Consider the following 13036-nt stretch of genomic DNA (forward strand, 5'->3'; position numbering starts at 1 on the left):
GATCAGAACATGGCAATACACTCACACCTGACAAACCACAGCCCACAACTCAAGGCAGAGGAGGAGGAGGGGGAGAGGAGGCGTTAGAGCACGTTGCTGCAACAGAGGAGGAGGAGGCATTAGAGCACGTTGCTGCATCAGAGGAGGAGGAGGCATTAGAGCACATTGCTGTATCAGAGGAGAAGGAGGAGGCATTAGAGCACATGGCTGTATCAGAGGAGGAGGAGGAGGAGGCATTAGAGCACGTTGCTGTATCAGAGGAGGAGGAGGAGGCATTAGAGCACGTTGCTGTATCAGAGGAGGAGGAGGAGGCATTAGAGCACGTTGCTGTATCAGAGGAGGAGGAGGCATTAGAGCACGTTGCTGTATCAGAGGAGGAGGAGGCATTAGAGCACGTTGCTGCATCAGAGGAGGAGGAGGAGGCATTAGAGCACGTTGCTGTATCAGAGGAGAAGGAGGCATTAGAGCACGTTGCTGCATCAGAGGAGGAGGAGGAGGCATTAGAGCACGTTGCTGTATCAGAGGAGGAGGAGGCATTAGAGCACGTTGCTGCATCAGAGGAGGAGGAGGCATTAGAGCACGTTGCTGCATCAGAGGAGGAGGAGGAGGCATTAGAGCACGTTGCTGTATCAGAGGAGGAGGAGGAGGCATTAGAGCACGTTGCTGTATCAGAGGAGGAGGAGGAGGCATTAGAGCACGTTGCTGTATCAGAGGAGGAGGAGGCATTAGAGCACGTTGCTGTATCAGAGGAGGAGGAGGCATTAGAGCACGTTGCTGCATCAGAGGAGGAGGAGGAGGCATTAGAGCACGTTGCTGTATCAGAGGAGAAGGAGGCATTAGAGCACGTTGCTGCATCAGAGGAGGAGGAGGAGGCATTAGAGCACGTTGCTGTATCAGAGGAGGAGGAGGCATTAGAGCACGTTGCTGCATCAGAGGAGGAGGAGGAGGCATTAGAGCACGTTGCTGTATCAGAGGAGGAGGCATTAGAGCACGTTGCTGTATCAGAGGAGGAGGAGGCATTAGAGCACGTTGCTGTATCAGAGGAGGAGGCATTAGAGCACGTTGCTGCATCAGAGGAGGAGGAGGAGGCATTAGAGCACGTTGCTGTATCAGAGGAGGAGGAGGAGGAGGCATTAGAGCACGTTGCTGTATCAGAGGAGGAGGCATTAGAGCACGTTGCTGTATCAGAGGAGGAGGAGGAGGCATTAGAGCACGTTGCTGTATCAGAGGAGAAGGAGGCATTAGAGCACGTTGCTGTATCAGAGGAGGAGGAGGCATTAGAGCACGTTGCTGTATCAGAGGAGGAGGAGGCATTAGAGCACGTTGCTGTATCAGAGGAGGAGGAGGCATTAGAGCACATTGCTGTATCAGAGGAGGAGGAGGCATTAGAGCACGTTGCTGTATCAGAGGAGGAGGAGGCATTAGAGCACGTTGCTGTATCAGAGGAGGAGGAGGCATTAGAGCACGTTGCTGTATCAGAGGAGGAGGAGGCATTAGAGCACGTTGCTGTATCAGAGGAGGAGGAGGAGGCATTAGAGCACGTTGCTGCATCAGAGGAGGAGGAGGCATTAGAGCACGTTGCTGCATCAGAGGAGGAGGAGGCATTAGAGCACGTTGCTGTATCAGAGGAGGAGGAGGAGGAGGCATTAGAGCACGTTGCTGTATCAGAGGAGGAGGAGGAGGAGGCATTAGAGCACGTTGCTGCATCAGAGGAGGAGGAGGCATTAGAGCACGTTGCTGCATCAGAAGAGGAGGAGGCATTAGAGCACGTTGCTGTATCAGAGGAGGAGGCATTAGAGCACGTTGCTGTATCAGAGGAGGAGGAGGCATTAGAGCACGTTGCTGTATCAGAGGAGGAGGAGGCATTAGAGCACGTTGCTGCATCAGAGGAGGAGGAGGCATTAGAGCACGTTGCTGCATCAGAGGAGGAGGAGGAGGCATTAGAGCACGTTGCTGTATCAGAGGAGGAGGAGGAGGCATTAGAGCACGTTGCTGTATCAGAGGAGGAGGAGGAGGCATTAGAGCACGTTGCTGTATCAGAGGAGGAGGAGGCATTAGAGCACGTTGCTGTATCAGAGGAGGAGGCATTAGAGCACGTTGCTGCATCAGAGGAGGAGGAGGCATTAGAGCACATTGCTGTATCAGAGGAGAAGGAGGCATTAGAGCACGTTGCTGTATCAGAGGAGGCATTAGAGCACGTTGCTGTATCAGAGGAGGAGGAGGAGGCATTAGAGCACGTTGCTGCATCAGAAGAGGAGGAGGCATTAGAGCACGTTGCTGTATCAGAGGAGGAGGCATTAGAGCACGTTGCTGTATCAGAGGAGGAGGCATTAGAGCACATTGCTGTATCAGAGGAGAAGGAGGCATTAGAGCACGTTGCTGTATCAGAGGAGGCATTAGAGCACGTTGCTTTATCAGAGGAGGAGGAGGCATTAGAGCATGTTGCTGTATCAGAGGAGGAGGAGGAGGCATTAGAGCACGTTGCTGTATCAGAGGAGAAGGAGGCATTAGAGCACGTTGCTGTATCGGAGGAGGAGAAGGAGGCATTAGAGCACGTTGCTGTATCAGAGGAGGAGGAGGAGGAGGAGGAGGCATTAGAGCACGTTGCTGTATCGGAGGAGGAGGCATTAGAGCACTTTGCTGTATCAGAGGAGGAGGAGGCATTAGAGCACGTTGCTGTATCAGAGGAGGAGGAGGCATTAGAGCACGTTGCTGTATCAGAGGAGGAGGAGGCATTAGAGCACGTTGCTGTATCAGAGGAGGAGGAGGCATTAGAGCACGTTGCTGTATCAGAGGAGGAGGAGGAGGCATTAGAGCACGTTGCTGTATCAGAGGAGGAGGAGGAGGAGGCATTAGAGCACGTTGCTGTATCGGAGGAGGAGGAGGAGGCATTAGAGCACGTTGCTGTATCAGAGGAGGAGGAGGCATTAGAGCACGTTGCTGTATCAGAGGAGGAGGAGGAGGAGGCATTAGAGCATGTTGCTGTATCAGAGGAGGAGGAGGCATTAGAGCACGTTGTTGTATCAGAGGAGGAGGAGGAGGCATTAGAGCACGTTTCTGTATCGGAGGAGGAGGAGGCATTAGAGCACGTTGCTGTATCAGAGGAGGAGGAGGCATTAGAGCACGTTGCTGTATCAGAGGAGGAGGAGGAGGCATTAGAGCACGTTGCTGTATCAGAGGAGGAGGAGGAGGCATTAGAGCACATTGCTGTATCAGAGGAGGAGGAGGCATTAGAGCACGTTGCTGTATCAGAGGAGGAGGAGGCATTAGAGCACGTTGCTGTATCAGAGGAGGAGGAGGAGGAGGCATTAGAGCACGTTGCTGTATCAGAGGAGGAGGAGGAGGAGGCATTAGAGCACGTTGCTGTATCAGAGGAGGAGGAGGAGGCATTAGAGCACGTTGCTGTATCAGAGGAGGAGGCATTAGAGCACGTTGCTGTATCAGAGGAGGAGAAGGAGGCATTAGAGCACGTTGCTGTATCAGAGGAGGAGGAGGCATTAGAGCACGTTGCTGCATCAGAGGAGGAGGCATTAGAGCACGTTGCTGCATTAGAGGAGGAGGAGGAGGAGGCATTAGAGCACGTTGCTGTATCAGAGGAGAAGGAGGCATTAGAGCACGTTGCTGTATCAGAGGAGGAGGAGGCATTAGAGCACGTTGCTGCATTAGAGGAGGAGGAGGCATTAGAGCACGCTGCTGTATCAGAGGAGAAGGAGGCATTAGAGCACGTTGCTGTATCAGAGGAGGAGGAGGCATTAGAGCACGTTGCTGTATCAGAGGAGGAGGAGGCATTAGAGCACATTGCTGTATCAGAGGAGGAGGAGGCATTAGAGCACGTTGCTGTATCATAGGAGGAGTAGGCATTAGAGCACATTGCTGTATCAGAGGAGGAGGAGGCATTAGAGCACATTGCTGTATCAGAGGAGGAGGAGGCATTAGAGCACGTTGCTGTATCAGAGGAGAAGGAGGCATTAGAGCACGTTGCTGCATCAGAGGAGGAGGAGGAGGCATTAGAGCACGTTGCTGCATCAGAGGAGAAGGAGGAGGCATTAGAGCACGTTGCTGTATCAGAGGAGGAGGCATTAGAGCACATTGCTGTATCAGAGGAGGAGGAGGAGGCATTAGAGCACGTTGCTGTATCAGAGGAGAAGGAGGCATTAGAGCACGTTGCTGTATCAGAGGAGGAGAAGGAGGCATTAGAGCACGTTGCTGTATCAGAGGAGGAGGAGGCATTAGAGCACGTTGCTGTATCAGAGGAGGAGGAGGCATTAGAGCACGTTGCTGTATCAGAGGAGGAGGAGGAGGCATTAGAGCACGTTGCTGCATCAGAGGAGGAGGAGGCATTAGAGCACATTGCTGTATCAGAGGAGGAGGAGGCATTAGAGCACGTTGCTGTATCAGAGGAGGAGGAGGAGGCATTAGAGCACGTTGCTGTATCAGAGGAGGAGGAGGCATTAGAGCACGTTGCTGTATCAGAGGAGGAGGAGGCATTAGAGCACGTTGCTGTATCAGAGGAGGAGGAGGCATTAGAGCACGTTGCTGTATCAGAGGAGGAGGCATTAGAGCACGCTGCTGTATCAGAGGAGAAGGAGGCATTAGAGCATGTTGCTGTATCAGAGGAGGAGGAGGCATTAGAGCACGTTGCTGCATCAGAGGAGAAGGAGGAGGCATTAGAGCACGTTGCTGTATCAGAGGAGGAGGAGGAGGCATTAGAGCACGTTGCTGTATCAGAGGAGGAGGAGGCATTAGAGCACGTTGCTGTATCAGAGGAGGAGGAGGAGGCATTAGAGCACGTTGCTGTATCAGAGGAGGAGGAGGCATTAGAGCACGTTGCTGTATCAGAGGAGGAGGAGGCATTAGAGCACGTTGCTGCATCAGAGGAGGAGGAGGCATTAGAGCACGTTGCTGTATCAGAGGAGGAGGAGGCATTAGAGCACGTTGCTGCATCAGAGGAGGAGGAGGAGGCATTAGAGCACGTTGCTGTATCAGAGGAGGAGGAGGCATTAGAGCACGTTGCTGTATCAGAGGAGGAGGAGGCATTAGAGCACGTTGCTGTATCAGAGGAGGAGGAGGCATTAGAGCACGTTGCTGTATCAGAGGAGGAGGAGGCATTAGAGCACGTTGCTGTATCAGAGGAGGAGGAGGCATTAGAGCACGTTGCTGCATCAGAGGAGGAGGAGGCATTAGAGCACGTTGCTGTATCAGAGGAGGAGGAGGAGGAGGCATTAGAGCACGTTGCTGTATCAGAGGAGGAGGAGGAGGCATTAGAGCACATTGCTGCATCAGAGGAGGAGGAGGCATTAGAGCACGTTGCTGTATCAGAGGAGGAGGAGGCATTAGAGCACGTTGCTGTATCAGAGGAGGAGGAGGAGGCATTAGAGCACGTTGCTGTATCGGAGGAGGAGGAGGCATTAGAGCACGTTGCTGTATCAGAGGAGGAGGAGGCATTAGAGCACGTTGCTGTATCAGAGGAGGAGGAGGAGGCATTAGAGCACATTGCTGTATCAGAGGAGGAGGAGGCATTAGAGCACATTGCTGTATCAGAGGAGGAGGAGGCATTAGAGCACATTGCTGTATCAGAGGAGGAGGAGGCATTAGAGCACGTTGCTGTATCAGAGGAGGAGGAGGAGGAGGCATTAGAGCACGTTGCTGTATCAGAGGAGGAGGAGGCATTAGAGCACGTTGCTGTATCAGAGGAGGAGGAGGAGGCATTAGAGCACGTTGCTGTATCAGAGGAGGAGGAGGAGGAGGCATTAGAGCACGTTGCTGTATCAGAGGAGGAGGAGGCATTAGAGCACGTTGCTGCATCAGAGGAGGAGGAGGCATTAGAGCACGTTGCTGTATCAGAGGAGGAGGAGGCATTAGAGCACGTTGCTGCATCAGAGGAGGAGGAGGAGGCATTAGAGCACGTTGCTGTATCAGAGGAGGAGGAGGCATTAGAGCACGTTGCTGCATCAGAGGAGGAGGAGGCATTAGAGCACGTTGCTGTATCAGAGGAGGAGGAGGAGGAGGCATTAGAGCACGTTGCTGTATCAGAGGAGGAGGAGGAGGCATTAGAGCACATTGCTGCATCAGAGGAGGAGGAGGCATTAGAGCACGTTGCTGTATCAGAGGAGGAGGAGGCATTAGAGCACGTTGCTGTATCAGAGGAGGAGGAGGAGGAGGCATTAGAGCACGTTGCTGTATCGGAGGAGGAGGAGGCATTAGAGCACGTTGCTGTATCAGAGGAGGAGGCATTAGAGCACATTGCTGTATCAGAGGAGGAGGAGGCATTAGAGCACATTGCTGTATCAGAGGAGGAGGAGGCATTAGAGCACGTTGCTGTATCAGAGGAGGAGGAGGAGGCATTAGAGCACGTTGCTGTATCAGAGGAGGAGGAGGAGGCATTAGAGCACGTTGCTGTATCAGAGGAGGAGGAGGAGGCATTAGAGCACGTTGCTGTATCAGAGGAGGAGGAGGCATTAGAGCACGTTGCTGCATCAGAGGAGGAGGAGGCATTAGAGCACGTTGCTGTATCAGAGGAGGAGGAGGAGGCATTAGAGCACGTTGCTGTATCAGAGGAGGAGGAGGCATTAGAGCACGTTGCTGCATCAGAGGAGGAGGAGGCATTAGAGCACGTTGCTGCATCAGAGGAGGAGGAGGCATTAGAGCACGTTGCTGTATCAGAGGAGGAGGAGGCATTAGAGCACGTTGCTGCATCAGAGGAGGAGGAGGCATTAGAGCACGTTGCTGCATCAGAGGAGGAGGAGGCATTAGAGCACGTTGCTGTATCAGAGGAGGAGGCATTAGAGCACGTTGCTGTATCAGAGGAGGAGGAGGCATTAGAGCACGTTGCTGTATCAGAGGAGGAGGAGGCATTAGAGCACGTTGCTGTATCAGAGGAGGAGGAGGAGGCATTAGAGCACATTGCTGTATCAGAGGAGGAGGAGGAGGCATTAGAGCACGTTGCTGTATCAGAGGAGAAGGAGGAGGCATTAGAGCACGTTGCTGTATCAGAGGAGGAGGAGGCATTAGAGCACGTTGCTGCATCAGAGAAGTAGATGCAGTGTATAGATATATATACAGGGAGAACCAGATCAATGTGTAGGGTTTAATATATATATATACAGGGAGTACCAGTACCAGATCAATGTGTAGGGGTAATAGATATATACAGGGAGTACCAGATCAATGTTTAGGGGTAATAGATATATACAGGGAGTACCAGATCAATGTATATGAGTAATAGATATATACAGGGAGTACCAGTACCAGATCAATGTGTAGGGGTAATAGATATATACAGGGAGTACTAGATCAATGTGTATTAGTAATAGATATATACAGGGAGTACCAGTACCAGATCAATGTGTAGGGGTAATAGATATATACAGGGAGAACCAGATCAATGTGTAGGGGTAATAGATATATACAGGGAGTACCAGATCAATGTGTAGGGGGGGTAATAGATATATACAGGGAGTACCAGTACCAGATCAATGTGTAGGGGTAGTAGATATATACAGGGAGTACCAGATCAATGTGTAGGGGTAATAGATATATACAGGGAGTACCAGACCAATGTGTAGGGGTAATAGATATATACAGGGAGTTCCAGTACCAGATCAATGTGTAGGGGTAATAGATATATACAGGGAGTACCAGATCATGTATGTGGGGGTAATAGATATATACAGGGAGTACCAGTACCAGATCAATGTGTAGGGGTAATAGATATATACAGGGAGTACCAGATCAATGTATAGGGGGGTAATAGATATATACAGGGAGTACCAGTACCAGATCAGTATACCAGATCAATGTAGGGGTAATAGATATATACAGGGAGTACCAGATCAATGTGTAGGGGTAATAGATATATACAGGGAGTACCAGATCAATGTATAGGGGTAATAGATATATACAGGGAGTACCAGATCAATGTGTAGGGGTAATAGATATATACAGGGAGTACCAGATCAATGTGTAGGGGTAATAGATATATACAGGGAGAGTACCAGATCAATGTGTAGGGGTAATAGATATATACCAGACAGGGAGTACCAGATCAATGTGATATATAGGGGTCAATAGATATATACAGGGAGTACCAGATCAATGTATAGGGGGGTAATAGATATATACAGGGAGTACCAGTACCAGATCAATGTGTAGGGGTAATAGATATATACAGGGAGTACCAGATCAATGTGTAGGGGTAATAGATATATACAGGGAGTACCAGATCAATGTGTATTAGTAATAGATATATACAGGGAGTACCAGACCAATGTGTAGGGGTAATAGATATATACAGGGAGTACCAGACCAATGTGTAGGGGTAATAGATATATACAGGAGAACCAGATCAATGTGTAGGGGTAATAGATATATACAGGGAGTACCAGATCAATGTGTAGGGGTAATAGATATATACAGGAGTACTAGATCAATGTGTAGGGGTAATAGATATATACAGGGAGTACCAGATCAATGTGTAGGGGTAATAGATATATACAGGGAGTACCAGATCAATGTGTAGGGGTCAATAGTAATATATACAGGGAGAACCAGATCAATGTGTAGGGGTAATAGATATATACAGGGAGAACCAGATCAATGTGTAGGGGTAATAGATATATACAGGGAGTACCAGATCAATGTGTAGGGGTAATAGATATATACAGGGAGTACCAGATCAATGTGTAGGGGTAATAGATATATACAGGGAGTACCAGATCAATGTGTAGGGGTAATAGATATATACAGGGAGTACCAGATCAATGTGTATTAGTAATAGATATATACAGGGAGTACCAGATCAATGTGTAGGGGTAATAGATATATACAGGGAGTACCAGATCAATGTGTAGGGGTAATAGATATATACAGGGAGTACCAGATCAATGTGTATTAGTAATAGATATATACAGGGAGTACCAGATCAATGTGTATTAGTAATAGATATATACAGGGAGTACCAGATCAATGTGTATTAGTAATAGATATATACAGGGAGAACCAGATCAATGTGTAGGGGTAATAGATATATACAGGGAGTACCAGATCAATGTGTAGGGGTAATAGATATATACAGGGAGAACCAGATCAATGTGTAGGGGTAATAGATATATACAGGGAGTACCAGATCAATGTGTAGGGGTAATAGATATATACAGGGAGTACCAGATCAATGTGTAGGGGTAATAGATATATACAGGGAGTACCAGATCAATGTGTATTAGTAATAGATATATACAGGGAGTACCAGTACCAGATCAATGTATAGGGGTAATAGATATATACAGGGAGTAAGTACTAGATCAATGTGTAGGGGTAATAGCTACAGTGCCTTTAGAAAGTATTGAGACCTTATTCTAAAATTGATTAAATTGTTTTTTTTTGTCCTCATCAATCTACACACATTAGCCCATAAAAACAGCAAAAAAACAGTTTTTTATACATTTAGGCATATTTATAATAAAAATCTCATTGTACCATCTAAAATGCTTTCAAATATATTTTTATTAACCAAAAATATTGTATTATCAGCTGTTTGAAGCTGGTGTACAAAACCAAAATGAATAGATGCAATAACTAAACTTAAGAACGGGAAGCATAGAAATAGCTCACATAGAACAGATATACCGCTTGTTAGACTGGCTTTCAATGAGAAGGACAGATCTATACCACATAGAACAGATATACCGCTTGTTAGACTGGCTTTCAATGAGAAGGACAGATCTATACCACATAGAACAGATATACCGCTTGTTAGACTGGCTTTCAATGAGGAGAAGAACAGATCTATACCACATAGAACAGATTTACCTCTTCTTGGACTGGCTTTCAATGAGAAGGACAGATCTATAACACATAGAACAGATCTACCTCTTCTTGGACTGGCTTTCAATGAGAAGGACAGATCTATAACACATAGAACAGATCTACCTCTTCTTGGACTGGCTTTCAATGAGAAGGACAGATCTATACCCGTATTCGGTCGGGTCACCCAATAAGGTACATATTGTCAGAGAAGGTGTTTTCCTCTGTGTGGAAAACTAGTGGCTGAATAGAATGACAATGTTGTTCCATGAAGCTCTGCAGTTCTGCTTATTAATGACACATAGTGTCCATATTACACACGCCTTGCATATGCACTAACCTATACACAGTTTATTAGGTACACCACCCCGGTCACCAAAATGGTTTGCTCCTATAGACAGTGAGTCACGTGGCCACGGCATCCAGTTGCTGTCTGACACAATGTTAGAATGGGCAAAACGAGTGACCAAAGAGACGTTGAGCGTGGTATGATCGTAGGTGCCAGGCGCACCGGTTCCATTATCTCAGAAACAGACGGCCTCCTCACGCACAACAGTTTCTAGTGTTTACCAAGAATGGTGCGACAAACTAAAAACATCCAGTCAGCAGCAGTCCTGTGGGGCGGAAGCAGCATGGCCCCATCCTGCCTGGGGTCAATGGTACAGGCTGGTGGAGGTGCTGTACTGGTCTGGGGAATGTTTTCCTGCCACACGTTAGGTCCCTTGATACCAATTGACCAATGTTTCCATGCCCCATGTCTGACTTGGTACTTGATGATTGTACCTAATAAACTGTCCACGGTGTATATTATCTAAGTGATTTGGCTGTAGGGCGAGTGCAGCGGCTGACAGTCTAATTGTGTACAGTGGTCGACAGTCAGACCACATTTCCCTCAGGCTCAAAGCTGGTGCATCACCATTGAAGCAGGATAGATATCCTAATTATATGTCTCTGGATGCCTTATGTTACTTAATAATTGAAGTAATAGCAAACATTTCAGTCATGAGCAGATATATACACTTGAATTCCCTGTATACAATATATTCAGGTGAAGTTACCTTTGTTTTATTCATGTTTTACTTAATGATTCTTATGGAAATTGTTCATTTTAATTCACCTCTTGATTCTGTGCATGAAATCTGGAGACCTGTTAAAATGGAAGCCTATGGTAGATGATGTGTAGATCTGAAGACCTGTTAAAATAGAAGCCTATGGTAGATGATGTGTAGATCTACAGACCTGTTAAAATAGAAGCCTATGGTAGATGATGTGTAGATCTACAGACCTGTTAAAATAGAAGCCTATGGTAGATGATGTGTAGATCTACAGACCTGTTAAAATGGAAGCCTATGGTAGATGATGTGTAGATCTGAAGACCTGTTAAAATGGAAGCCTATGGTAGATGATGTGTAGATCTACAGACCTGTTAAAATAGAAGCCTATGGTAGATGATGTGTAGATCTGAAGACCTGTTAAAATGGAAGCCTATGGTAGATGATGTGTAGATCTGGAGACCTGTTAAAATAGAAGCCTATGGTAGATGATGTGTAGATCTGAAGACCTGTTAAAATGGAAGCCTATGGTAGATGATGTGTAGATCTACAGACCTGTTAAAATAGAAGCCTATGGTAGATGATGTGTAGATCTGAAGACCTGTTAAAATGGAAGCCTATGGTAGATGATGTGTAGATCTACAGACCTGTTAAAATAGAAGCCTATGGTAGATGATGTGTAGATCTGGAGACCTGTTAAAATGGAAGCCTATGGTAGATGATGTGTAGATCTACAGACCTGTTAAAATAGAAGCCTATGGTAGATGATGTGTAGATCTGAAGACCTGTTAAAATAGAAGCCTATGGTAGATGATGTGTAGATCTGAAGACCTGTTAAAATAGAAGCCTATGGTAGATGATGTGTAGATCTGAAGACCTGTTAAAATGGAAGCCTATGGTAGATGATGTGTAGATCTACAGACCTGTTAAAATAGAAGCCTATGGTAGATGATGTGTAGATCTGAAGACCTGTTAAAATAGAAGCCTATGGTAGATGATGTGTAGATCTGAAGACCTGTTAAAATAGAAGCCTATGGTAGATGATGTGTAGATCTGAAGACCTGTTCAAATGGAAGCCTATGGTAGATGATGTGTAGATCTGAAGACCTGTTAAAATAGAAGCCTATGGTAGATGATGTGTAGATCTACAGACCTGTTAAAATAGAAGCCTATGGTAGATGATGTGTAGATCTGGAGACCTGTTAAAATGGAAGCCTATGGTAGATGATGTGTAAATCTACAGACCTGTTAAAATAGAAGCCTATGGTAGATGATGTGTAGATCTGAAGACCTGTTAAAATAGAAGCCTATGGTAGATGATGTGTAGATCTGAAGACCTGTTAAAATAGAAGCCTATGGTAGATGATGTGTAGATCTGGAGACCTGTTAAAATGGAAGCCTATGGTAGATGATGTGTAGATCTGAAGACCTGTTAAAATAGAAGCCTATGGTAGATGATGTGTAGATCTGGAGACCTGTTAAAATAGAAGCCTATGGTAGATGATGTGTGCAAAATAAAGCTTTGAATGAGTAAACAAATGAACCTGTAATATTTCTGTGTTTGTACGTGAGATGCTCATGTGAAAGAGAACATAATTAGTCAGTGAAATTGATTGATTAGGACCATTTCATTTCCTGGCAACAAACATTGAAGACGATCTCGATCTGCTTGTCTTTTCTCTTTTATTGACTTTCCTGATATCTCTTATCAGACAGAAATGCTTCAGGTTGTCTTCCACTAGGGGGCAGTAAACACCAGGCTGACTCTAAACCCCTAGTTGTCTTCCACTAGGGGGCAGTAAACACCAGGCTGACTCTAAACCCCTAGTTGTCTTCCACTAGGGGGCAGTAAACACCAGGCTGACTCTAAACCCCTAGTTGTCTTCCACTAGGGGGCAGTAAACACCAGGCTGACTCTAAACCCCTAGTTGTCTTTCACTAGGGGGCAGTAAACACCAGGCTGACTCTAAACCCCGAGTTGTCTTCCACTAGGGGGCAGTAAACACCAGGCTGACTCTAAACCCCTAGTTGTCTTCCACTAGGGGGCAGTAAACACCAGGCTGACTCTAAACCCCTAGTTGTCTTCCACTAGGGGGCAGTAAACACCAGGCTGACTCTAAACCCCGAGTTGTCTTCCACTAGGGGGCAGTAAACACCAGGCTGACTCTAAACCCCGAGTTGTC

At 46.9% G+C, this 13036-nt stretch overlaps 1 long non-coding RNA gene across 12 annotated transcripts; it reads right to left on the reverse strand.

Annotated features, from left to right (window-relative positions):
* Positions 1–10957: 10957 nt before the first annotated feature.
* On the reverse strand, positions 10958–12354 carry LOC127928961 (uncharacterized). Of its 12 annotated transcripts, XR_008132999.1 has the most exons (6): positions 12237–12354; positions 12099–12190; positions 11777–11914; positions 11593–11730; positions 11317–11454; positions 11164–11224 (listed from the first exon to the last, which is right to left on the reverse strand). It is a non-coding gene; the product is annotated as an uncharacterized LOC127928961 (long non-coding RNA). The 12 variants fall into 12 exon arrangements; XR_008133002.1 differs by lacking the exon at positions 12099–12190 and having other exon boundaries at positions 11087–11178; positions 11271–11362; positions 11409–11500; positions 11685–11868; XR_008133003.1 differs by having other exon boundaries at positions 11317–11500; positions 11685–11868.
* Between the last annotated feature and the right edge of the window lie 682 nt (positions 12355–13036).

The sequence above is a fragment of the Oncorhynchus keta genome, unplaced genomic scaffold (genome assembly GCF_023373465.1).
Source record: "Oncorhynchus keta strain PuntledgeMale-10-30-2019 unplaced genomic scaffold, Oket_V2 Un_scaffold_515_pilon_pilon, whole genome shotgun sequence".
NCBI lineage: Eukaryota > Metazoa > Chordata > Actinopteri > Salmoniformes > Salmonidae > Oncorhynchus > Oncorhynchus keta.